Raw genomic sequence first — 27,781 nt, forward strand, 5'->3', positions numbered from 1 at the left:
CTGGTGCAAGGTTCTCGCTCGCGCCTTCCGGCGCCCTGCATGATATCTGGGACTCATATTCTTCGGGATTGGGGACACCATTATGCGCTGCCTGACTTCCTGGGTCATCTGCATTGTCTCTTCTGCACTGAACTGGGGCGGAGTGCAAAGCCAACTTTGGTTAATATGGTGCGACCCTGCGTTGATGCGGACAGCTGTTCCTTTTGCGCGATGAGGGTGGCCGTCGCATATTCCTCGAAGTTTCCGACGTTCGTTATCTCACCTGTGCTGCCCTGGCGATCGCGATATTTCGTCCAATCTGTTAGTGTGGCCTGCGCAACCTTGCGTCTTATAAGGGACGAGTTTACCGAAAGCCTGAAGATATAGTGGTCACTTCCAAGGTTGTCCCCTAGGTTCGTCCACGTTATCTCATCCGCTTGGTTCGTAAAGGTTAAGTCCGGCGAGGTATCTTTAGAGACGCTGTTACCGACTCTAGTGGGTTCACAAGACAAGTTAACAGGGTTAAATCGTACATCTCCGTCAAATCCAGCAAAAAGTTTTCCTTTCGGAGACTCGGCCGCGTATCCCCATTCGGAGTGTAAATGCATCGCTGCGGAAACTGCATCCTCAAAGTCCGTCTGTCTGTCTCTGGGAGGGCTATATGTATTTACAATCACTGTTTTCGGCTTGCCGCGCTTATGTGGCCATATCGTAATTATTTGATGTTGTATAATCTCCTCGTGGATGTATTCTACACTTAGCGTGACGCCCTTTTTGGCAAAAGTGGCGACCTCTGGGTAATCGCGATGGGTGTACAAGTCGTACCCTTTAAGATTTCTCTTGTGTTTTCCTATTTCTTACAAACAAATGATGTCCGGAGGAATAGGCACCGACTCCATATATTGTATGAAATTAGCGTGTTTAGTACGAAACGTGCAGCAGTTCCACTGCCAGACGTCAAGACTTTCCGCGACACGTGTTCCTAGTTTAGCCATGGATGGTACTATTGCTGTCAGTCGCTTCCATACCCTTTGGTCTCCGCGTCGGCGCTCCCGGGCTTACGCTCGTGCGTTTGTGGAGTCCCGCGCGAACTGAGGTAATAGAGTCATCTACATGTCGTTTGAGCGCGTGAATCTCAGCGAATAGCCTCTGTACATTTTGGGCTACCTGGTCTAGCGTCGTCGTCGGTGAGCTAGTTTCAGCCTGTGTGTGCGCTGTCGCTGTGATCACCTGTCTCTTTGTGTCAGCCTGTGTGCGTGCAATTGTATTGTTGAGACAACCGATCTACGAAATGCATCAAACTCGGCTCTTAGTACCACCAAGCTACTCTTGATGGCACGGTTCTCCTCCACTATTTTGAGATATTCGGGGTTCTGTGTAATGGGCGTCGGCGTCTTTTTGGGAGAGTTTGGTTTGGCAGTGTGAGACGCGACTTGTGCCCAGCTCACCTGATTATGTTGCGACTTGCTCTGTGCCAGCGCGCCCTTTGCGGCCTTGGCGCTGTCTTCCATCTGGATGGTGTGTTGCAGCTGTTGGTTTCCCGGTCGCGACTGGGACCTTGGTCGTGGTTGCACTCCAGGTTGCCCGGACCAGCTCCGCTCCCTCGACCTCGAACGGGAACAGCTGCGTCGTTGTTCAGACCAGAGTCCTGGGTAGGCCTCTAGTTCAGAGTCCTCGTCCTTGCTGGCAAACCACCGTGGTGTGCGCTTGGCTAGCGGAGTCTTCTTTGAAAGTCGCACAGGTTTAAGTCGCCTTCGGCAGCTGCGGTCACCCGTGGGGTGTGCCTCCGCACTGGTGGCGCATTTCGGGCTGCACTCGTGTCCTTCCGGTGGGTCCTGTAACCCGCACACGCGGCACACAGACAAGTCCGGTTGTGGATACACATCCGTTCGATGGGGCCTACACTGCAGCAGGTTTTGCATACCTGAATTTTGTTACGGCACGGATGGCAGGCCTTCTCTCCAGCGTAGTAGTACACGTATCTCGGTATTAGGTTTCCGAAGAAAGTAATCGGTGCACTTTGGGAGTCGCCGAGCATTCGGGCTTCCACTACCTCCACTCCTTGGGTACGGATCCGGAGGTTTGCATTTAAAACTGCGGGTGACTGTGGGGTTCGAGAGTCACCAAAACATTTTCCTATTTACTCAACAAAGCATTCCCATGTGTAAGACTCTTCGTGATTCTCTAACCACATCTGTCCGGTTTCTCTTATCAATAAGATGACATTGTCAAGCTTGGTGACCGAGCTCCAGTTGTTATATCGGCTCACCCGATTGTAGTGCGTAAGCCACTCGTCCACGTCTTCTCCCGCTCTTCCCGCGAACGCGTGTGGTTTCATGTAATGGTGTGTGGGTGAAGCTGGCGTTGACCTTTGTGCGGTTGCAACTGGCACTGGGTCTGGTCCTCCGTTCTGTGGCATGATGACTGTTGTCGGCGAGAGACCGGCAAGACGGCGGCTCCGGCGAACTCCAAGCGGTTGCGACTCCATAGTACGTCGACGTCGTGTACCCAGCACCTCCACCACTCTGTTACGGGGTATTCTGTTAAGAGAGGGTTTATTGGTACACGACGTAGCCGAAGGTCTTGAGCGCCAGCCTAGGTTCCGTGATCGCTAGACAAACATCCTTTTCTTGCGCGCCCTCTCACCCCGTGTCCCACAACACCTTATGGCACATACTCAAATAATACAAGACTTTCACACTTGTAACAATATTCACTCGAATTGGAACACCTGAAAAACTCCTGACTGACTGAATAAACTTTATTAAAACCAGCAAGAGGTGGTGGCTGGGCCTGAGAGAAATGAATATTTACTCCTATTTGAACGCAATAAAAACGCTTGTGCGAGATGGAGGTATCTAAAATTCCATATGGAGTATATTAAACTCTGATTCGGGAACGCGCAAGGCGACCAGGAATTTACTCCCATCTGGAATTGTTTCTGTTTAGTGTGTGCAAGCGCACAGTTGAAGAAAAGCGGCGAGTGTACGCTGCAATGTGGTACTGCACGAGTAATAGGGGGAAGTTTGCTCGCATCTTGACCAACGCTTACCTTCACCGTTCTGCACGACGACAAGTCTAAAAGGTAATCAGGTGCGAGACCTCCAACTGCAACATTTCTGAGGGCAGTGAGAATGGCCATTTGTGGCAGAGAGTCCAAGGCTTACTGCATGTATGCACACCGACCATTGCTCCTGGTAGACCCCAGCAATGATACAAGGTCGGTGATAGAGTCTGATTTGAAGCGATTTTGGGCAAAACCATTAACGCCTGGAAAGAATACTTTCCTGCGAAGTTGGTCAGTAAGATGGGAAATTTATAATCATCATCAGCTTATTTTTATGTCCACTGGAGAACGAAAGCCTGATTTATTCCGTCTTCAATTGGGGCCCTGCGCTGCTTCCGCTTCGACAGCTGAAGTGCATATGGCAGTGATTCAATGGTAAATCCAAATTGTAATTGTCTTCCCTGGTGCTTTCTCTCCGTAGGCATCGTGAAGCTAATTTACCATATGTTTTTATATCTTTCCAGTATGATATGAAAGGGCGATGCGACAATAAGACTTAAGGAGGTTTGCCGCGCGTCCCTGTCTAGGTAGCGGTATGGTGACGGATGACTGCCAGTCGAGTGGAATTTTGCCAGAGTGCCACATGTTATATTATTATATACAACATTCGTTGGAAAAATGACTCATGAACATTCGTGAGTCATTGATATAATATCACGTCTTCAATTGGGGCCCTGCGCCGCTTCGATAGCTGAAGTGCATGTGGCAGTGCTTGAATACAGAAGTCCATATTGTAATTGTCCTCCCTCGTGCTTTCTCTGCGTAGGCATTTTGAAGCCTTACCTGTAATTGTGATCAATGGCTTTACCTGTAATTGTGGTGTTTTACCCTGTAAGGAATCGGGAAATGTCTCCCTGTGTGCTGCTGCTGACTGGTCATAGCGAGTGCTGCTGTAGGGTTTCAACATATTTTTGGAGAGGAAAACTTGCTAAATATCCCCCATATGTTCAGTGAGCTGCTATGAACTTCTCAAGTACTGCAGATAATTGCCTAAGGATTTCTATGAAGGGGCTTAGAGGGTATGAGTGGCTGCGTCTAGGTGGTTATTGATAGTCTAATCATATCGACGCTATAAACTTTGCGCTCTCCGTCCTTCCCACCGTGTTACTGCCCAATGTTGCGTATTCTTTAAATCAGGTTTCAAATATCCTTCATAAAGAGAGCAAATAATTGTGGCCTGTTTATGCAGCTGCATCAGGATACTACGCCGTCCTCTTCACTTAGTTTAATGTGCAGGCTCTGAAATCTATCCCATGTACCGAACTATCGCACTAATGAAATCACATGTCAGCGATGTAGTGGCTCACGTGAAGTTATTGACGTCATAGCGACATAAGCCGATAAAGGAACTGCGATGGCAAACATAATGCTACGTCGAAGCATTGTCTTAACATGAATCGAGAATCGCCAGTCTTAACAGCGATGGCAAGGACTACTCGCAAGGCCATCGCAGCAGTCCGAAGCCTCAGCGGACACCGTAAATCAGGTGATGACGCGCCACGTCTTGTGAAGGAGCACAATAATGAGTCCATCAGCAACAGACTAGACAACGGCGGGAGTAAAAGTACTTCTGCTTTTGCTCTACTTCCTGGCAATGATTGGCCTTCGCTGCCCTCAATACCTGCAGCTATCTGTCGTGTGGAGGCTGTCGTCACACACCAGCAGCAGGTGAACTTTCCTGGCAACTCAGTCCATGAAGAAGATGATGCTCAAATTATTAGCGAGCTAAAATTCTTGTCACTGCTTATCAGTCGAAGCAACGCTCTTGCGGCTTTAGCTGCAGAACAGTTTTAACAGCGAAGTTCTTTAAGCTATCCGTAAAACCATGCTCGTCGATCACAAAAACATCGCGGCGCGATGATCACCTGGGTTGCCTAGCAACTACCTCGCGGAGCGGCGTGTGCTTCACCTCCTCTCCGTGCAGTGCACATGTTGCCTTGACATAAGACGTGAAGGAGAGGGAAGGAGAGTATGCGCGCGGCGCGCGCTATGCTCGGGAGAAAGAAATAAAAATGAGAGCGAGAGAGAGAGAAAAAAAAGAAATTGCAGCAGCCCCAACGAGGCAAAGCGCAGAGCTGCTGCCGAGTCCATCCGCGTTTGCCCGTTTCCCCACGTTCGCGCCGAACGCGCGCGGCGTCCTTGACTGCAGTAGGGGCCTCTGGCGGCGGCTCGGTATGTTTCAACCAGCCACGCCCCAGCAAGTGTGGAGGCGCAGCTTGGCCGTGACGTCACCGCGGAGCTAAAGCTCGGAGCCGCAGCGACGGCGGCAGAACTCTCGTTGACTCTGTCGCAAGTACATGTACTCTGGACATGGGGAGACCAAAGAAGATCCGGACACCGGAAGAAGAAGCCGCTCATCTTGAATCGCGTCGCGCGGCCACGCGAGAATCTGCGTGTCGGCGTCGAGCTGATTTGGAATAGCCTGCCTAGCAACACTTGGCATTTGCCAGCAAAACTTGGCCAAGCCTAGTAAAACCTGGAAAAAGCTACATGCATCACCAGCACCGTTGTTTACTCCAACCTTGCACCACTAGTACAAGCTGCCCACGCTTTTTTGATAACCGTACAGCCTCAGTCAAGACCTGGTTAATATCCTGTACATAACTATTACTTCATTTCCGCAGAAAAAGCCCCACATTGGCGGCCCTCGCAAATGGCGTTAACCATGACCAACCCTTATCTCTTTCGTTACCGCTGGAAATGTGCTTACTTTCGGTGTTTTTATATTTTAATGTTTAATTTAGGGCGTCGCAGTGGAAACGTATACAGCGATACATACAATCATAGTATGATTAGTGGCGTTTCAATGGAATTAATCTAAACAAGTAATACTTGCTCGGACTGTTTTTGTGAATTCTTACGTGAAACTTCAGAGAAGCACGTCTAGGAACACGAATGCAAGTAACAGTGCTATTTATAGTAGGAATACTGAAATGTACTGATAATGAAATATACAAAATATGCACGTGGCTCCCAGTTCCCAACTTTTCAAAGTCAGAGCACGCAAAAAAAATATTGTGCAGATTTGTTGGGAACAGTACTAGCCATTGTGATGCCTGTGCTACGCGCGAAAGCAGTGGCTTCGCAAGTGTGGAAAGGGATTAGTTCCTATAATACAGGGAGAACTTGTTTTTACACACTGCAGCAGGCACCTGGTTTGTTTTTACGGCATTCTTTAGGGCTCGCGAAGCAATGGTTGTCAGGTCAGGCAGAATGCAGAAGCCCCCTCATGCCTGAATATTGCGCTCGATCAGATTTTGTATTCAAGGAAGGTTATCTATCGTGCGTTAAACTGGCGCTGAAGCCTTCACGTGCGTTGGGCAGTTCCTGTCCAGTGTGATGCAGTAATGGGCTGTATTGCACAATATAGTACAGGAATGAATTAAGGCGCTTGGGCAAGCGGTGTTGAAAATGTAATAGCGGAGACTGATAATCAAGTTTTGGTCAGTCTCAAATCGATTCCATGGGCTTGTGTGAGTAAAAACCCCACAGGATGGGACGAATCGCTCGTAATAACTTACACAGACGGTGTGGAAACGTAGATCTCTAAATATAACGTAGGGTGCTAAAATAAATTTGCACATGATATTAGTCGAACACACTTCTGAAAACAACACGCACTCATGAGCATTTATCGTTGTTTGAGACATCGTTAAAGCAGCCTATACGTCACATCAGAAAATTGACAGAGCGCGAGATGCTCCTGTGTCTTCGCTGCTGCTGTCATTCAAAATTATATTGCCGAGTCTACCAAAGCGCAAATTTGGAGTCTTTTGAGTGAATCTTTATAGGCTCACAAGTGTCGGCGGCGGTGGTGGTGGTGATGTCACACAGAAAACTGGGCCACACCTGTTGATAGTAAAGAAAGGGTCCAAATGCAATGGCATATACCAGGGACAAAAAAGAAAGAGAGAGAGAGAAAGAAATAAAGAAAGAGAGAAAGAGAGAGTAGGGAAGAAAAAGAGTAAGAAAGGAAGAAAGAGCGGGAAACAGAGAAAGAGGAATAAAGAGAAAGAAAGATGGATAGCGAGGGACAAATTGATAGAGAAAGAAAGAAAATCGCCACTAAGGTCAGAGAACAAACGGGGATAGCCGATATTCTAGTTGACATTAAGCGGAAGAAATGGAGCTGGGCAGGCCATGTAATGCGTAGGATCGATAACCGGTGGACCATTAGGGTTACATAATGGATACCAAGAGAACGGAAGCGCAGTCGAGGTCGGCAGAAAACCAGATGGGATGATGAAGTTAGGAAATTTGCAGTCCCAAGTTGGAATACGCTAGCGCAAGACAGGGGTAATTGGAGATCGCAGGGAGAGGCCTTCGTCCTGCAGTGGACATAAAATATAGGCTGATGATGATGATGATGATTATGAAGGTCAGACACACACACATAACAAGCTTCGCTTACCCCTATTTTCTCGACAGTGGAAGGGCTGGTGATCTTTTATTGAGGGCTTGCTGGGAGCACCGGAGAGGCCCGTAAGACATCCAGTCGAAGTTTTATTTTTTCAGACTTCCCGTACTGCCAGAAATTGTTAATTATGACAAATAGCTAAAGTTCAGGTATCATTAAGAGTATATTTCTTTGCTTGATCATTATCATTGCTTTGCTTTATCATTAAGAGTATTTTGCTTTAAGAGTATTTTGCTATGTGGGAACGTCGAAGAAAACCCTGGTCCCAAGAGAAATAAGTCAGCTCAAACTAGCCCAGGGCGTTTAACGCGCGCCAACAGCCCTTCAGTTTCTGGTGTAAACCAATCTGTGAGTGCCATAGGTTACACATGTATCAAGTAATCTTTTGGTGCAAGTGAGCATCTGAATGTTTCTAAATTGTTATTAGAAATACTTGCCGGTCAGAAAAAAATAGCGCAGGATACAAAATAAATGAAGGGTTTTCACCAAGCGTTTGATGCGAGGTAAGGCTCACTTGAGACTAGAGTGACCAATCTTGGATCACTCTCTAATGATTCGGACAGACAAGTTGACAACCAAGATAGAGTTGCTTCCGAGATCAGCTCCCTCACAAAAAAAATGTCAATCTGCTTAACTCAAACAAAACGAAGACTTCGAAAATCGTTTACGTCAACATAACCTTGTTTTGTACGGACTTAGCGAACCTTCAGAGGAAAGCAATGAAGTATTATTGAACAGTGTTTCGCCCTTTTTCTCTGGTCAACTGCAACTTGACTGTCCAAATATTGAAAGATGTCACAGGCTTGGAAAATCTCGAACGGACTGAGCCCGTCAAGTTATCATAAAACTGCTTGATTATCGCGATAAAGTTCACATCTTGCAAAACAAATCCGAGTTGACCGAGTCTAATTTCCGGATAAGTGAAGACTTCTCGGCTCATGATCGTTCTATCCGCGAAAAAGATTTGGGAAGCTACGGCCTCTTTCCTTTCAAACGGTCATGCTGTTCGTTTAAGATTTGACCATGCTTTCATCAATAACGCCTGGTATAACTGGGATAACGATACTAACTCCCTTGTCAAAGCATCTCACAGATCTAATGGCTTGTCGCGAACCACTACTACGAGCTCTCGGTGAAGGCCACAGGGCCCATGCATTAATTTAACCTTTTTAAATGTTAATGCAAGAAGCCTAGTAAATAAGTATCCCGAATATGGACGAGGGGAAGTAGTAAGAGCGGGGATTGCGTTCTTGAGCAGCTAATGCAGCATATGACAAATAAATATTAATAAGGAAAAAGCACAGCGTAGACTGGGAAGCTTTAGAAATAGCACAACGAAGCGTCTTTGCGTACCCAAAAGGCCTCACCCTACTTGCCCTGCATGCACCCCGTTTTCGTTCCTGGAAATAACTTCTTGCTTTGTTTTCTTACCCAAATGGTTAGCTTTAACTTGTGAGTTGGCAACTTTCTCTTTTCTATTAAAGACATCATTTCGTTGTCTGATGGGATGGTTTCACCTTGAGGGAAAATGTGTTCATTCGGGCACTTAATTTCATCATATTCTCCCCAAATTGTTGGTGTAACAGAAACTTGGCTAAGTGGTGATATATGTGATGTCGAAGTAACACCACTGGGTTTTACCTACCTTATATCTGACCGCACCAATGGTAGAGGAGGAGGTGCAGCTATGTTTATTCGCTCTGACTTTCACTTTTCAGTTATTAAAAGCCCCGTTGATATACAATCTGTATGGTGTAAAGTGGACTTGGGAAATGATTCTGTACACATTGGCACTGTTTACCGTCCTCCTGGGTCGCCACTTATTGATTTGCACATTTTAAGCACTTTCATCCACGAACAGAGGCTCAGTTCCTCCAATCTAATAATACATGGTGAGTTCAACTTGCCGGGAATATGGTGGTCATCCCTCACAGTTTCTGGTCACGAACCTTCCATATGGACATAGGGGGCAAGTTTTCATTTTCCCGGGGGGGGGGGGGGGCTGGAGCCTGGCCAGCTTGCCTAAGCGGTCATATATATATATATATATATATATATATATATATATATATATATATATATAGTTCAATTTCATAACCTGAGTCCCCTCGTACCAGAAAGAGACTCGCGTCTCTCGGATGAGCCATGCGAAAAGCCGATTATGTTATTCACGTTAGGGAGATATGTGTGTTTTGTGCGTATAAGTCGCACATCTACACATAAATGAAAACAGCCATGTAACGATTTGTGAAAATTTTAATATACAAGGACACAGTCTCAAGCAATATTTTCCTGACTAAAGGTCAGTTGAAAAGATAAGACATAACATATATAAAACATACACAATATATAACAATTTCTGTACACAACTTATGACTACTATTATTAGCATAAAACAACGTGACTCCATGTCGCAATACTTTATTTACTTGTCAAAGCATGCCTTATGCCACTGGTTTCATTTATTTCCCGGCGGTGGAATAAATGATTATGGAGTTATAAATTATCAGGCGCAGGAATGCACAGTCATATTAACAAATAAATAAATAAGGCACAACGATATCTCAACAGTGGGAAAGGGGACGAGGGGAAGTAGTAAGAGCGTGGATTGCGTTCTTGAGCAGCTAATGCAGCATATGACAAATAAATATTAATAAGGAAAAAGCACAGCGTAGACTGGGAAGCTTTAGAAATAGCGAAACGAAGCGTCTTTGCGTACCCAAAAGGCCTTACCCTACTTGCCCTGCATGCACCCCGTTTTCGTTCCTGGAAATAACTTCTTGCTTTGTTTTCTTACCCAAATGGTTAGCTTTAACTTGTGAGTTGGCAACTTTCTCTTTTCTATTAAAGACATCATTTCGTTGTCTGATGGGATGGTTTCACCTTGAGGGAAAATGTGTTCATTCGGGCACTTGTTCTAGCAATGAAGTCGTCGGCAATTTTATTTAAATTGATTTTGCGGGAGAGTTCTTTGTGAGTGTGTAAAATGGCCAGATGGTTCAAACGGGCTTGTCCAGTCGTCGACCGCAGGAACGTTTTCAGTCACCGAAGACAAGAAAAAGGACCTCTCGGATGTGCTTGACGAGACCGGTATGGTCAACGAAATTTTTGTTAGCTTGGCCATTTCCGGCAAAAGGTTTTGCAGGTGTTCGCCCTTCTCCGCCGAAAACATCTGCACGACGTCCTCGAATGTGTGCAATGGTGCCGACTTTTGTTGGCTTACGATGTCAATGAGCATGTCTCTGTGCAAAATCAGCCGTCCTCGTTCAAGGTCGTCACCGTAGAACTTTGTTATGTATGCTTCGTCTTGCTTTCCTGTGGCAAACTGCTCAATGTGCGACATATGCTGCCACATCTCAGGTGAATATCTGTCGCTTAACGAGGACAGTACAGTGTCAAGTACTTCGTAGTACCTCTGGTGGTACATTTCCTCCGCTGATGTGAACACGTGAGCTGAGGAACCTTCTTGATAGCGGTGTGGAGTTTTCTTTCGCCTAGCAGCTGGAACACACGGGTCCTCAACTCCTACTTTTCCTGCCTCTGCCAACACCTCCTCCCAAACCAAGGGAAAACTTTGCCTCAGTTCAGCGACGCTTGCAGTGACGGATTTCACCATTTTCTCCGCTTGGTCAAACCTGAGCGTTCTTTTTTGTAAGGCGGTATTCAGTGCATCCATTCGTGAAAACACTTTTGTCAGAAGCGTCAACATGAAAAACGATTCAAACTTGAACAGCATCTTTAAAGGTCCGCTGGCTTTCGCACCGGCCTCAGTTCGCTCTTCGGATGCTGTTTCAGAGAAAAACGCTATGAGACTGCTATAATTTGAAAGAACTGATCGCAGTAATGAAGCCTTTAGCGTCCACCTTGTCGGGCAGAATTTTCGCAAGTTCACATCCTCTTCTACATGAATCTCTTGAAAAGAAGCAACGCGCTTTGGAGAGCAGGTCACGAAGTTTATCTGTTCAGTGACGGCGTAAAGAAAATCACGGCGCATGTCTACTTTCTGGCCGACATCATGCAAAACCAAATTCAGGATGTGCGCTGAGCAGTGTACATATAGCGCGCGAGGTTCCTGTTCATGCATGAGAGCTTGTACTCCTCGGTGCTTTCCTCTCATGTTTGCCGCACCATCATAGCACTGCCCGCGGCACTTTTCAATGGGCAGATTAAATCTACAAAGAATGTCTTTCAATATAGCAAAGAGGCTCGTCGCTGTGGTGTCCGTCGTGTTGAAAAAACCACAGAATAGCTCCTCTACTTCCAGGCTTTCAGTGACCACCCGAAAACAAACTGAAAGTTGTTCTTTGAGAGAAATGTCTGCTGTCTCGTCCATAATGACAGCGTAGTGCTCTGCCGCACGAACTTCGTCTGTGAGTGAACGAAGGATGTCATCTGCCATGAGTTCCACCATATCGTTTAAAATCTGGTGAGAAATTCATTTGTATTTTGTTCTTAAAAGCTACGATCGCAATGAAGGAATATCATTAGCCCGGAGTTCCAGCAGCTGCCTCAAATTACTCTCTGTGTCTTCGTGGCCACGTATTGCTAAGCCTTGGGTCGACAGGTACAGTAGTGACGACAGTGTTGCTAGGAGAGCCTGTCGGGCGTCGTGCCTTTCTTTTGCCTTTCCCTTGGCGCAAGCATATGCCACATTCGCGCTGCCTTTTGCAGCTACGACTGCATTACATACCTCCTTATGAAAATTAGACCTCTCATGGGATTTAAATCTGTCAATTCCTTTTTTCCAGTTTGAGAAACCATTTTTCACAAATGCCAGGTAAGAATCCTTGTCTTGTGAAGTGTTAGGGAGCGGCAGTTTCATCTCTGATACTGTGCAACAGGTCTCGCAAAACGCCTTGTCACTGTGGACATTGTAAGATAACCACTTGTAGGTACTTTTCCAGGTAGGCTGGAAGCGCCGCCCTTGTTTTTCTGTAGATGGTGCATCAGAAACCTTGCCGATGGATCGAATTTTGGAAGGACCGGCTTCTGCAGTGCACACAGAGCTTGGTGTGCTAGTGTCATCAGCGCGCGGTGGAGCTTCGGCGACTGAACTGGAAATGCTGGATGAGGGACGGCTCCCCTCACAGTCTTCACCGGGGGCTTTCCGTTTCCTGATCAGATATTTTTCCATTGCTTTTGAACAGTCTGCAAGGGAAATGAATAACATTCTGAATAGACGCTCGCATAAACATACAAAGTTTGGTATAATATTCATATTCAGAGTTGGTCAAGCGCGTAGGAACCCTGCTGAATTTTTAAAAAGACAAAAGAATCTTGACCATTTCTGGAAGCATGAAGAATTATCCCGCGGTAAAAAACCCCAATTTTCGCACAAAAGAAATAGGATTTGCCAAGTATGAATGACGGCGCCGCCTGTGGCAATGAGCTGTAAAAATGTTCGGCTACCCATAATATTGTCACGAGCAATGGCAAAGACAAAGACATTGTAGTGGGGCTGGGTCAGAGGCTCTCTTGTCGGACTGAAAACCTGCTGGAACGTGTGCGCTCTGTGCAGTCTTGACTAGGCAAGCGCTAGCCGTTCACGGTTAAATACTCCCCGCAACATCTTTTTGGTGGAGGTTGCGGGCTCCATTCCACCCGGCCCTGGATCTTCGGAGCGGACGCCACGTTTCTCCCGCCTCCATGGCCGAAGACAGTACGCAGTCATCGCAGCCCGCGCCTGCGGCGCCGCCGACCGTGGTCCTTTCGCAGCCCCTCGACCCCGGCACGTTTTGCGGCACGGACAACAAAGACGTCGACAATTGGCTCCTATTGTACGAGCGCGTCAGCAAGCACCACAGGTGGGATGAGACTCTAATGCTTGCCAACGTCATTTTCTACCTACGGGGCACGGCTCGGGTGTGGTTTAACACGCACGAAGAAGAACTTACAAGTTGGGACCTATGCAAGGAGAAGATGCGTGCACTGTTTGGCCGATCGGCCGCGCGCCAAATGACAGCCCGGCACGAGCTGGCGGCCAGAGCTCAGACGTCCACGGAGTCGTACGTCGCATACATTCAAGACGTACTAGCCTTGTGCCGTACTATTGACAAAGACATGCCAGAGACGGACAAGGTTGGCCACATGTTGAAAGGCATAGCTGACGATGCCTTCAACACCCTCGTGTGTAAGAACTGCACCACGGTTGACTCCATTATCACTGAATGCCGGCGGTTTCAACAAGCCAAAAGCAGGCGAATTACTCAGCGCTTTAACAGACTCCCGAATACAGCTGCGACATCCTCGTGCGATGATCCCGTGACGCCCCCTCCGTTCTCGCCGCCTAACAACTTGGCCAGGATTGTTCGCCAGAAGCTCGAAGCCATGGCTCCAGCCGCTTATCAGGCACCTGCTCACGACCATTTGGCGACAATATCTCTCATTCAGGCCGTCGTACGTCAGGAGGTTGCCAATATGGGCGTCGTATTTCCACAAGCCCCAGTTACGCCCCTCCGCCCATGTGCGCGTCCGGTCCTCCCACTGAACACCACACCGCGCCAATTGTTGCTGCTGCCGCTTCCGCTCCCCGGTTCACACCCCGCTACCGCAACCCTTCTGAGTGGAGGACGCCTGACGATCGACCAATCTGTTTTTCTTGATCTCGCGTCGGCCACATTTCACGCCACTGCCGCAATCGTCGGAATTACCGACCAAGTTTATCCGGTGACCGCCGCCAAGATCGTGGCCCGTACTACAGCACATCTTTTCTTGACGACCAACTCCCGGCCCGTGATCCTCACCGTCTTTCTTCGCGCTCAGAATCAACCTACGCCGATATTGCCGCACAAGGACACTGGTCCAGCCGATCGCCGTCACCTCAGAGTCTCCAGTCGCGCTCCCCTCAACGCCGTCGCTATCCTTCTCCGGCTTCCTCTGGACACCACCCGGGAAACTAGCCAGTGCAGCTCCGGGAGGTGAGGCTGCATTGACGACAAGGACCGCAAAACCTCTATCGACCCCTACTTCAAGACGCAATTTGCTCGGTGTTCTCGTCGACGGCGTGCCCGTTACTGCTCTCATCGATACTGGCGCCCACATATCTGTTATGAGTTCTACGCTCCGACGCCACCTGCGAAAAGTGCTGACACCTGCCCTCTCTCCTACTGTGCGAGTAGCTGACGGCACCCGAACACCTGTTCTTGGTATGTGCACTGCCCGCGTTACTGTTGCCGGCCACCACACTTCAGTTCTCTTCGCCGTTCTCGACGCTTGCCCACATGATGTCATTCTTGGCATTGACTTCTTGAGCACCCACTCTGCCCTCATCGATTGTTCTTCTGGCATTTTGCGGCTCGAACTGCCATTGTGTCCTGATGACACCGCATCAAGTAACGCTCGCCTACGTTCCCTGGAGTTTCTACGACTACCCGCGCAGGCTGCTACCTACGTCCTTATGTCACCGTTTCCCCCAGTCCCTGATGGTGAATATGTGGTCGCTCCCCTCACAGATCTGATCCTTTCGCGCAACATCGCACTTCCCCATACCGTAGTGCTTATTGCCAACAACAAAACGTTGCTTCCAGTCCTCAACTTTTCTACTTCGACCCATGTTCTTCCTCAAGGAATTTCACTAGCCGAACTGTCACCTTTGGAAGAATGTATTGTTTCTGCATTCGCTGCTGACGCTGAGACCGCGATGCAACCTGCCATACCGGCGCCTACCCAGGCACTTCTGGACAAAATGATATCCCCCGACCTCCTACCTTCCCAAAGTGCAGCACTCCGTGGTGTCCTATTTTCGTACCTGGACGTATTTGATGTTGCGAACAGTCCACTAGGACGTACACATGTAGTGGCCCACCGCATCGACACTGGAGACGCCAGCCCCCTTCACAAGCACCCTTACCGAGTATCTCACTCTAAGCGCGAAGTCATCTAAAAGGAGGTAGAGAAAATGCTTGATAAAGATGTTATAGAGCCTTCCTCTAGCCCTTGGGCATCCCCTGTAGTGCTTGTGAAAAAGAAGGAGAACAGCTGGCGGTTCTGCATCGATTATCGCCATCTCAATCGGGTAACGAAGAAGGATGTGTATCCTCTCCCACGAATTGATGATGCGCTCGACTGCCTCCACGGTGCCAAATATTTCTCGTCGCTAGATCTCCGCTTGGGATACTGGCAAATTGCCGTCGATGACCGCGACCGCGAGAAGACCGCATTCATCACACCCGACGGCCTCTACCAATTTAAGGTTATGCCTTTTGGGTTGTGTAATGCTCCTGCAACTTTTGAACGCACGATGGACACTCTTCTACGCGGTCTGAAATGGTCGACCTGTCTTTGTTATCTGGACGACGTCATCGTTTTCTCGCCCAGCTTTGACAGCCACCTCCCTCGTCTGTCGGCCATTCTCGACATCTTTCGCCGGGCTGGCCTCCAGCTCAATTAGTCTAAGTGTACCTTTGGGCGCCGCCAGATCAAATTACTTGGACACTTAGTCGACGCTACTGGTGTCCAACCAGACCCTGACAAGGTCCGTGCCGTCCGCGAGTTCCCAGTTCCACGGTCCACTCAAGAAGTACGCAGCTTTCTTGGGCTCTGCTCCTACTTTCGCCGCTTTGTTCTCAACTTCGCGGACATTGCTCGACCCCTTATGGACCTACTCAAAAAGGATGCGGCCTTTTCTTGGGGCGCGGACCAAGCGTCTTCTTTTGCGTCGTTGATTTCTGCCCTCACTACACCACCTGTGCTGGCTCATTTTGACCCGGCTGCTAGAACAGAACTTCGCACTGGCGCAAGCGGCCATGGCATTGGTGTTATCCTCGCCCAAACACAGAGCGGAGCCAACCGTGTGATAGCGTATGCTAGTCGTCTTCTGTCACAGTCGGAGAAGAATTACACAATTACTGAGCGGGAGTGCTTAGCTCTCGTCTGGGCTGTCGCGAAATTCCGTCCGTACCTATATGGACGGCCGTTCGTGGTCATAACAGATCATCATGTGCTCTGCTGGCTTTCAACACTCAAAGACTCCACAGGGAGGCTTGACCGTTGGGAATTACGATTACAGGAGTACACGTTCTCGGTAGTGTACAAATCTGGCAAGTTACACAATGACGCCGATTGCCTCTCCCGCCATCCCGTTGAACCATCCGACTCCACTGAAACGGACCCCGACACCTATGTCTTGGCGATAACAGACTTCACCCATGTGGCCGACGAACAACGTAGAGATCCATCTTTGCTCTCTCTTATTGACCGTCTGCAATACGGCACCCTCGACCCTTCCCTCAACATGTTCTTGCTTCAGGATAATGTTCTTTACCGCCGCAACATGCACCCCGACGGCGCAGAACTCCTGCTCGTTGTCCCGCCAGTTGAAACTGGGTGAGTGAAACTGGATGAGTGAAACTCATCCAGTTTCATGACGCCCCCACTTCCGGGCACTTAGGCGTCTCCAGAACTTATGATCGCATACGAAGACGCTTTTTCTGGAAGGGTCTTTATCGGTCCGTTCGCCGCTACGTAACATCTTGTGACCTGTGTCAGCGTCGGAAGAAACCTGCGACTCTACCCGCTGGTCTCGTTCAGCCAATTGACGTTCCAGCCGAGCCATTTCATCGAGTGGGTCCCTTTCCAATTTCCACGAAAGGCAACAAATGGATTGCAGTCGCTACGGATTATACCACTCGATTTGCAATTACTCGAGCGTTGCCAACCAGCTGCGCCACAGACGTAGCCGACTTCCTACTGTACGACGTCATCCTCCAACATGGTGCTCCACGTCACTTACTCACAGATCGCGGTCGCTGCTTCCTGTCTCGTGTGGTTGACGATCTACTTCGATCATGTGCTACTCATCACAACTTCACCACCTCATATCACCCTCAAACTAATGGACTCACCGAACGCTTAAACCGTACACTGACCGACATGCTTTCCATGTACGTTTCCGATGACCACCATGATTGGGACGTTGCGCTCCCGTTCGTCACATTTGCATACAACTCATCGCGTTATGAAACAGCCGGCTACTCACCCTTCTATCTTCTCTTTGGACGCCATCCCTTACTACCCTTTGACACCTTGCTCCCTTCTGATCCGGCCTCCACGTACACGACTTCCTATGCGCAAGATGTCATCACGCGTGCGCTCGTCGCGCGCACAGTAGCCCGCGCTCGGCTCACGTCATCGCAGACCGCACAAAAGGCCATCTACGATCGTCGACACCGGGATACTGATTTTCCAGCGGGCTCTCTCGTCCTTCTCTGGCTCCCATCTCGTCGCGTCGGCCTGTGTGAAATGTTAATGTCGCGGTACGTCGGACCCTATCGCGTGCTGCGCCAGGTAACTCCTGTCACCTATGAGATATCTCCCATGGCATCCACCTCATCGACTGCCGCACCGCGAACTGACATTGTACATGTTTCCCGCCTCAAACTTTACAACTGTGATAATCCATTTTGATCACAACAAGCACCGGGACGGTGCTTCATCGGCCTGGGATAATGTCACGAGCAATGGCCAAGACAAAGACATTGTAGTGGGGCTGGGTCAGAGGCTCTCTTGTCGGACTGAAAACCTGCTGGAACCTGTGCGCTCTGTGCAGTCTTGACTAGGCAAGCGCTAGCCGTTCACGGTTAATTAAATACTCCCCGTAACAATATCATTTAGAGCGCGCGGCAATAAAGGTATGCGTCTTCTTGAAATTAAAAATACATTTCTTCAGAATATGGGCCGACCAGCATACGAATAATTTTATACCCTCACGTGGCAACGTATATGGGACGATCAATCTACATTTGTCTACAAGCTATACGCAGGCACATACACATGGCAGACGTACTATCACGATGAAAAGAAATGCGAATAGCGGAGCGCGTGGCCGAAGCATAACAAGCCTGAAGGTATAGGGCGCGCCGTCCAGTTATCACCATTGACAGGCGCGCACGTCCGGTTTGATCGTGCTGTGCGATGATGCACCCCCTATACTTCGATATTTTTGTTTGCGCTGTCCAATTTGCAATGTCATCATTACTGCGGCGTCAACTTTTCTCTTTTTGAAATAAAAGAGAAGCAGAACACAAACAAAAATATCACAGTATAATCATCGGTCGCGAATAACCAGACACTTGTGATCTCTGCAGCTAGATTATTATTGCCATCAAACAAAAATATAAAGCGGATAAAACGTTTCATGTAAAAAGAAGATGCAGGCGCTACATTTGTGAACTACATCCACACGTCATGTTATTTTAATTCTTTGAGCGCACTGCCGCACGACGGTGGCATAAGATAACACGCTCTATCTCCGGTTCCTAGTCCCTCAAAGTGCCACCGGGCCATGATTGCCCCGTTAGATCTCTCACAGGCGTGCAGACGGTGCAGTTACTTTGTTTACAGGCGCCGTGACATCGCGGTACATTAAACCGCAGTCGGCGCATTTCTTTTGCCGAGAGCCGCGAAAACGAATTGTTTCGATGAGCGATGCGCCAAGCGAATATGCAGCTTGTTTTTTCTTACGCCCGAGTGTCTACCCACTTTCGTTGCTGGCGCTCGCATGCGCGTTTTAACTTTCGTCATGGCAATGTGTGCTGGCTTCACTGCGAAGGAGCTCGGGCTCATAATTTGACACAGGAATGACTTTTCGGGTGCGAGAGCGGCATGAGGACGCTGAACAAAGTGTCACACGTTATTAAAGAACTACCACAAAGGTGCAGATCACGGCTGTTGTGAAAATAGAAATAAGTTGTGTGGCTGTTAGCATGTTTGTGAATACGTTGTGCAGCATGACCATACATTTTGGAATACATTATTCAAACTACATACAAAGCCATTTTGTCAATCTATTGCCACTTGAGCAAACTGTTGCTATTTTTAAAGGCTATTCTCTCAATTTCTTAAACTGGAATAATAGATCTGCCACTGGGAACCAATTTTGCGAGAACGAATAATCCTCAAAGGCCGAATCTCTACGCGATCAAGCATTCCGCGCTTACACGATCCTTACATAAACACAGTAGTTGTCTTACACAGTAATTGCCTTACACAATCAAAACCACGCACGTTCACTTTTCACTTGTTCCTGAAGGTTCCCTCACTGCCTCCTCGGCTCGTATTATCGCCTGATAAGTTTTGCCAACTGAATACCTTGTACATGCCTTATTGTAGGAGCACTCTCTCTGTAAGACTGCCGTCCTGGTACAGAACGGCTCAGAACTATGTGATAGCTCCCACTTTTTCCTTTTATTAAAACTTACCGCTACGAAATGTTCATAAAGACGCACCCCTCCATTAGAACGAGATCGAACTATTTTCCGAATCAGTCAGCGCCGACCACTTTTGGTCACTCTGGGTGGCTTAAGCGCGGGCACTTGCGCTCCTGCTGACGTGGTAGTCGACTTTGACGCCGCCAGATGCGCAAGGCTGCCATAAAGAACCATGTACGATCGCGCGCGTATAGTGTTATAGTTAACGCAAGTCAAAGTATCATGACGATGCACTTCACATTGCTTTCGTGCTGACGACGCTTACTGCGACAGTGAACCTCTACTAATGACGTCGAGTATTCGAAGGGGTATGCGTTAATAATGGAAGACTTCACTCACCTGGCCGCAGACGTCAGTTGTCAACTTGTCTACATGGGCAGGCACTCGCTTAATTTCACAAGTGAGACGAGTGAGGCGCATCCAAAGGGCCTGGTCACGATGGTACTACCTCGTTGAAAAACCAGCGAGCTTTTTAAAGTCCTCTACATTTCCAAAGTTGTGCGCATGAAAACTACAACGGACACAATGGCGCTTCGCTTGGTTCTCCTATCTCGGATTCTCCACCTGCTCAAACGCGAAGGTGCCTCCTGCTAATGCTCATAAGACATCACTATAGACGGCGCAGTGGCAGCGCGCTAAGCTTAGGGTTCTTGCAAGGCTCAGAGGAGAAGGCAGTGGCGCATGCGCAGAGTACAAGTCTTGAACGCGCGGTCACTTTATCGATAAAGCGTGCGCTTTGAAAAAAAAAATGGGGGGGGGGGGGGGGGGGGACAAGCGCGGCGCGTATCTGTTAGTTTGTAGTGACTGCGGCTGTCCGTGCGCCTGGGGAGTACTGCGTACGCGGGTCGCGCGCTTTATTTTGGCGGTAATCTGCGCGCGGTATCTTGAAAGCGATCCGCAGACGGCTAATACCTTTGTACGCGCTGTGTTTTTGCCGCTCAGTTTCCGTTGAAGCGATAGACAGTACGAAGATCCCTGCTTGCTGCTGCTGGTGCCGCACTTTCATACGCCAGCGTTTTGACGGCTAGTGTCAGAGGTCATCGAGTGTGCTGTGTTCATGTTTGCTTGGGCGCGCTGACAACATGCTTGATAATTCAGTTAGTAAGCAAATGTTTGCAAGTTTACACGGCCGATAAAACTACTATCCTTACTTCATATAGCTGTCTACTAATTTTCTATTGGATGCTTCGCCGTTCGGGCGACACTGCGCCTCTTTCTTTTTTTCTTGTTTTTACGTTTAGTGCGAGTATAAGCGCAGCTGCGCATGGCGGCTATTAATTCTGATTGCGAGTGAATCCGGCTTAGCCTCACTTCAGTTACTGAGCAAATTATTTTTATTTATGACCGCTGCAGGAATGTGGGGATGTTTCCATCCCTAATAAATGTTGTAAATTATTAGAACAGTTTTTGGTTGTTTTTTTTCGTGAGTCGTTAGCATTGCCTACTGGAAACAGTAGCAATACTCAGACACACAACATTCATGTGCATTTCACACGCCGCTGATAAAAGACTCTGCTGAAGGCGCCACTGAAGACTACAGGTTTTTCTTTTTCAGGGTCAAAAAAAGCACGCAAAGCAATTTGAAGAGAGGTGAACATTCTTCTTCTTTTGGTGGTTTTGCGTGCCAAAACCAGTTCTGATTATGAGACACGCCGTAGTGGAGGGCTCCGGAGTAATTTTGATCACCTGGGGTTGTTTAACGTGCAGTAAAACGCAAGCACACGGGCGTTTTTGCATTATGCCTCCATCTAAATACGGCCGCCGCGGCCGGGATTCGATCCCGCGATCTCGTGTTGAGCGGCGCAACGCCTTAGCTGACTGAGCCACCGCGGCGGGTGAGAAGTGAACATCATCATCATCGTCATCATCAGCCTATATTTTATGTCCACTGCAGGACGAAGGCCTCTCCCTGCGATCTCCAATTATCCCTGTATTCCAAGCGTATTCCAACTTGCAGGCGCAAGTAGGAATACGCTAGCGCAAGGCAGGGGTAATTGGAGGTGAACATGGAGCAACGTATTCATTCTCCAGGCATAACCTATCCTTACAATTAGAAATAATTGTTACTTGGCTAAATCCTTCTCTTTAAAAAATGTAACAAACTTATCCCTGTGTATATATTTAAATATATTGTATGTGTGTGTATAGTGTTCACAGTCGAAATTTAAAAAAAAAACAGAAAAAAAACGTTGAAGTGAGAAAAATTGCTTATGAGGCAGCCACCGCTGGCGTTTCTAATGCGCTTGTCGTCCTATGGTCAGGATTTGCAGAAATAAAGCGAAAGTGTGAATGTAAAGCCGTGCACGTCCGCGCTGATGCAGTAAGTTTTCAGCCACAATAAAATTTTTAGTGAAACGTTGAGGCAACTCTAAAGAAACCGCAAATGATGTGGGCAACAGAACTCTGGTGATGACACTTTGGCGAGAAATGGGGGGGGGGGGGGGGGGCAGGCTTCGGATTTTCGGGGGGGGGGGGGTGGGTAGTAAACTGGTAAACGCATCCTTATGATGTAATTTAACGCAAACAGTTGATCGCAATACTATAAGCTCGTCTTTGTTAGATTTTGTTTTGCGCAGTGAGCTTTTGTCTGAAATCGGCTACACGTGTGAAATTATCGAGGGTACATCGAATCATAAAGCAGTATGTGTGTCTGTTCATATAAACGTCCCTAAACGAAACTTTATTTACTCCACATTTCATGATTTTGTACAGGCTGACGATGCCTCCATCATTGACTACGTAGTCCATTCATTTTCTACTTTTGAAGAACTTAACGTTTTGTCTGATGGTAACGGTTTAGTAGCTTTTTTGATGATACTGTTAAGACCTGTATTGATCGCTTCACACCTCGTAAAACAAAAAGACAACACTAAATTGCCCTGGATAACTCTCGAAATTCTGCATCTCTCTCGCCGTGTCGCCCGACTTCGACGTGCAAAGAGAACTGTTGATCCTGATACATTTCGGAAATTTCACTCACTTAAAACGGAACTTCGAAATAAAACGGTGGCAGCCCGGGATTTTTACTACAAACACACCTTGACGAATTTACTTATAACTAACCCGCGTAAGTTTTAGTCTTCCATTTTACCTCCAGGTTTCTCGTCCAATTCATTTACCTTTATTGGTCAAAAAATTACTCATCCAATTGAAGTTGCGAATATGTTTAACAGTTATTTCAAATCAGTTTTTACTACAGGTAATCTTGAGGTTCCCCCTTTTGATCACGTTACAGATACTTCCATAGATGACATCGAAGTGGGCGAGGAAGGTGCTTTAAATTTTATTCTAAATCTTGATCCAAAAAAAAGCGTAGGCCCGGATGACATTCCAAACCCATTTCTTTCAAGTTACTCCTTATGGAGTTGCAAGTACCTTACCATTATCTTTAAAAAATCCTTGTCCACTTGTGTAGTCCCAAATTCATGAAAGGCTGCTAAGGTTCTCCTATTATACAAATCTGGTGATAAGCACATTTTAACAAATTGTAGACCTATTTCATTAACGTCCCAATGTGGCAAGTTACTGTAGCATATCGTCTATAAACATATAGCCGGGTTTCTTGAGTCTAACATCTTGTCTGCTTCTCAACATGCTTTCAGAAGAGGCCTCAGCACAGTCTCTCAGTTCGTAGAATTTGCCCATGACGTAGGCCAGTCTTTCGAATTCGATGATCAAATTGACCCACTATTTATCCATTTCTCAAAAGCTTTTGATACAATAGTTCACATCAAACTCTTGCATAAACTTCAAAGCATTTTAAATAACTCCTGTATTGTAAACTGGTTATCCAGCTTTCTCTCTGAACGGTCACAGTATGTACTTTTTCACTCTAGTAAGTCCCCGACAGTAGGTGTATCGTCAGGCGTACCTCAAGGCTCCGTGCTCGGCCCTCTCCTCGTCTTACTTTATATAAATGACTTCAGTTCTATTATTTCCTCAAAACTTCGCTTATATTCCCATGATTGTGTCATATATCGTGTCATTAAATGTGAATCTGATCATGTCACTTTTAACACTTGTTTTGAAAGGTTTTGTAACTGGTGCAAACAGTGGCAGATGACCACCAACTTCAGCAAAACTGTCTTTTTATCATTTTCAAGGCGTCGTTCTATATCTCATTTCATATACTCATTTAACAATCAATCCCTAAACAGAGTTAACCAATATAAATATTTGGGAGTTATTTTTTCTCATGATATGTCTTGGTCTCCGCATATTAAACTAACATGCAAAAAAGCCCTTCAACGCCTTGGTTATTTGCAGCGCACGCTCCGTTCCGCAGCAAAACACACTAGGCTGATAACCTATATAACTCTAATATGTCCGCTATTGGAGTACGCCTCTATCACATGGAATCCCCATCACAAGAAAGACGTCAAGACTTTAGAGTCAGTACATAAAAAAGCTGCTAGGTTTATCTGTCGTCGTTATGATAGATATTTTTCACCCTCTTTCTATCTTTCTGACCTGAATCTAATCACGCTCCAGAAACGTCGCCACTTTGATAGTTTAAAGTTTTTCCACAGTTATGTATATTCACCACATTGTTCTTCTCAAGATTACATTTCATTTTCAGCCCCCTCGAATACTCGGCAATATCATGCTCTAAATATTGTTCCGTATAGTTCTCGTTCAGACTTGTTTTTGTAGAGTTTTTTCCTTCACACGATTCAGTGCTGGAATGCTTTGCCCGGAAGTGTACGTGAATTCCCTTTAGATGAATTTCTTACTGTTATTTCACAGTTGTAATGTATATGTAAAATTGATTGTTCTTTTCCCACTCCTGCTATAGCCAAAGTTTGACTGCAGTCTGTACAAATAAATAAATAAGTTTCACAGGGTACATGATGATGTAGTAGAAGAATTCTAACAGAACTGTATAACAACGCAAAGGAAAACTCTAGATAAAATTAATGGACTTCTATACGCGCAATAAAGAAAGAGAACAACGGCCCGCTGGGCCGAACACAAAAGTCTCGTGCCTGAAAATATTTACGCAGTAACCCCTCTGCGAGTTGTCCAAGTATGCTAAGCATTGTGTCACTTGCTCATCTGCACGCAGCCAGGTATCATTGTCAGTGTTATGAAATTGAACCGGTCAGCATAAATCCTTACCAACCCTTATCAGTCGTTATCAATCATTCGGACTAGATCGGATTATTATCAACCCTTATCGGTTGTTATGAACCTTATCACAATCGATCCGATCCTTATCAACCTTTAAGACGTACTCCGGCCCTTATCAAGTCTTATCGGTTCCTATGGACCTGATTAACATCGTTTTTTAATCTTATCTTCGCTGGTGCAACATGATACTAGTAAAATAGCGCAACTCCGGCCAAGGGCGTACGAAAGGTTTATTTTCGGTGGCCGGAGAAGGCGCCACCAGCCCCTTCAGTAAAATTTGTAAGTTCCGGTTCTCCCTCTGGTTGTAGAGACAACTTTCTTAGCAGGGAAAAATTATGAAGTGTGTGCAGCAGCTATTCTTCTAATTATTATTAATAGCCACCGGCACCATACTTTCAGCATACGTTCTGATGTTTTTGTAGGAACACTACAGGAGAGATGTTGGTACAATTGGGGCAACGGAAGAGGCTCCGGATAATGAATACCTTCTTCAGGAAGCGTAGCATTAGAAAGCGGACCTGGAACAACCCTAATGGAGAAACACGAAATGAAATAGATTTCATATTCGTCGCCGATCCCAGCATAGTGCAAGATGTAGAAATGTTACGTAGGTTGAAGTGCACTGACCATAGGTTAGTCAGGTCTAGAATTTCTCTGAATTAGTCAAGAAGAAACAGGCCAACCTAGACGCAGTAAGTGTAAAAGCAGACCAATTCAGTCTGGTGCTCGCAATCAAATATGCCGCTTTAGAAGAGGAAGATTGAAAGATTGAGGAAGCCGTAAAATGTGGACACTGCATGAAATCAGCGAGAAGTAAACTTGGCACAGGACACGGTAAGATGCATGCCAGCTAGTGTATTTAGATACTTTCATTCGAAATAGTTATGAACAAGATATAAAGGCTCCTTTTATAACTAGCGATGACGTTAAAAGCACCTTGCAAGAGATGATCAGAGGAAAAGCTGCTGGAGAAGATGGAATAACAGTCAACTTAATAAAAGACGGAGGAGATAGCATGCTCGAAAAGATTGCGACCCTTTACACGCAATGCCTCACGAATTCAAGTGCACCAGAGAATTGGAAGAATGCCAACATTATACTAATCCATAAGAAGGGAGACGTTAGAGAATTAAACAAATATAGGCCCATTAGCTTGTTGTCAGTATTGCATAAAATATTCACCACGATAATTTCCAATAGAAACAGGGAAACACTTTACTTCAAGCTGGCTTCTGGAAGGGATGTTCTACGATTGATCACATCCATGTCATCCATGTCATCAGATGAAGTTCGGAAATTTGCAGGCGCAAGTATGAATCAGCTAGCGTAAGACAGGGGTAATTGGAGATGTCTGGGAGAGGCCTTCATCCTGCAGTGGACATAAATATAGGCTGATCAAGATGATTACTTTGTATGAACTTATCGCAGTGTTTTTTTTTTTCCCCAATGTCTCGAAATCGACGTAGGGGTAATGTCTCACCCAACCCTGTAAACATGTTTGTCATCGAGGCAGCTTAAAGCGAGGTTACGAAGAGAAGGCCGCGGGATGTACTCTGTCGGTTAATTGGAAGCAGCATGAGTCATCTTCTGGTTAATTTAGATTTTTTAAGTTGGGTAACATTTGTGCGGCTGCGTAAAGTTTCGTAATTCTTTCTACATTCGTCTCGGGATAACACAGATAGGATGTTGCAATGAATAGCTTGGCAAGTATAACAGAGCCCCTTTAAGTACACACACTTTCCGCAAAATGCGGTGGCTCAGTGACTAAGGCGTTGCGCTGCTGAACACGAGGTCGCGGGATCAAATCCCGGCCGCGGCGGTCACATTTCGATGGAGGCAAAATGCAAAAGCGCCCGTGTGCTTGCGTTGTATTGCACGTTAAAGAACGTCAGGCGGTCGAAATTAATCCGGAGCCCTCTACTACGGCGTGCCGTATAATCAGAACTGGTTTCGGCACGTAAAATCCCCGAAGGAAGAAGCTTCCCTGGGCACGCATCGCCTTCGCAACGCAGGCAGCTACAGGCGACGAGGCAGCGGCCGTGTTATCCGCTACTGTAATTATCAGTAACAAATTTCGCGTTATTTGAATTGGGACCCTGCATTGTATTTAGGTATTTTTAACAGCGGAGCTGTTTAAGCCGGGCGTAATGTGTCAACAGAAGAAAGCGTGGGCCGATCCTGGCGGTAATGCAGAATAGGTCCAAGCGCGATGGCACATACCCATGTTAGCTAGCGAAGCTAAGCCTAAGACTGCCTAAGTTTAGGCGTATGCAGTCATCGATAGCCAATCAATAGCTAATCAATAATCAATCAATGATCAATAAATTCCTGATAATGCTGGGGTTGACTTGGTAGTGCTTAGACTAGCCCAAATAGGTAGCCAATACCTTGTGATAGCCAATCGATAGCCGTTCAATAGCTCATCTATAGTCAATCAGCAATCAATAAATTCCACTAAATGCTGGGGATGGCTTGGTAGTGCTTAGTATAGCCCAAATACGTGGCCAATACCTTGCGATGGTTAATCGATAATCGATCAATAATCAATAAAAGCCAGAAAATGCTGGGAATGACTTGGTAGCGCTTAGCCTAGCCCGAATACGTGGCCAATACCTTGCAATAGCCGATCGATATGAAATCAATAGCTAATCGATAATCGACAAATAATCAACAAATTGCGGGAAATGCTGCCGTCGACTTGGGAGTAGTTCATCATCATCAGCAGCAGCAGCAGCTATATTTACGTCCACTGCAGGACGAAGGCCTCTCCCTGCGATCGCCAATTACCTCTGTCTTGCGCTAGTTGATTTCAACTTGTGCCTGCAAATTTCTTAACTTCGTAACGCCACCTAATTTTCTGCCGTCGTCGACTGCGCTTCCCTTTTCTTGGTATCCATTCTGTAATTCTAATGATCCACCTGTTATTCATCCTGCGCATTACATGGCCCGCCAAGCTCTATTTTTTTTCTCCTAATATCTGTT

This window comes from Dermacentor silvarum, chromosome 10 (assembly GCF_013339745.2).
Source record: "Dermacentor silvarum isolate Dsil-2018 chromosome 10, BIME_Dsil_1.4, whole genome shotgun sequence".
In the NCBI taxonomy this organism is placed as follows: domain Eukaryota; kingdom Metazoa; phylum Arthropoda; class Arachnida; order Ixodida; family Ixodidae; genus Dermacentor; species Dermacentor silvarum.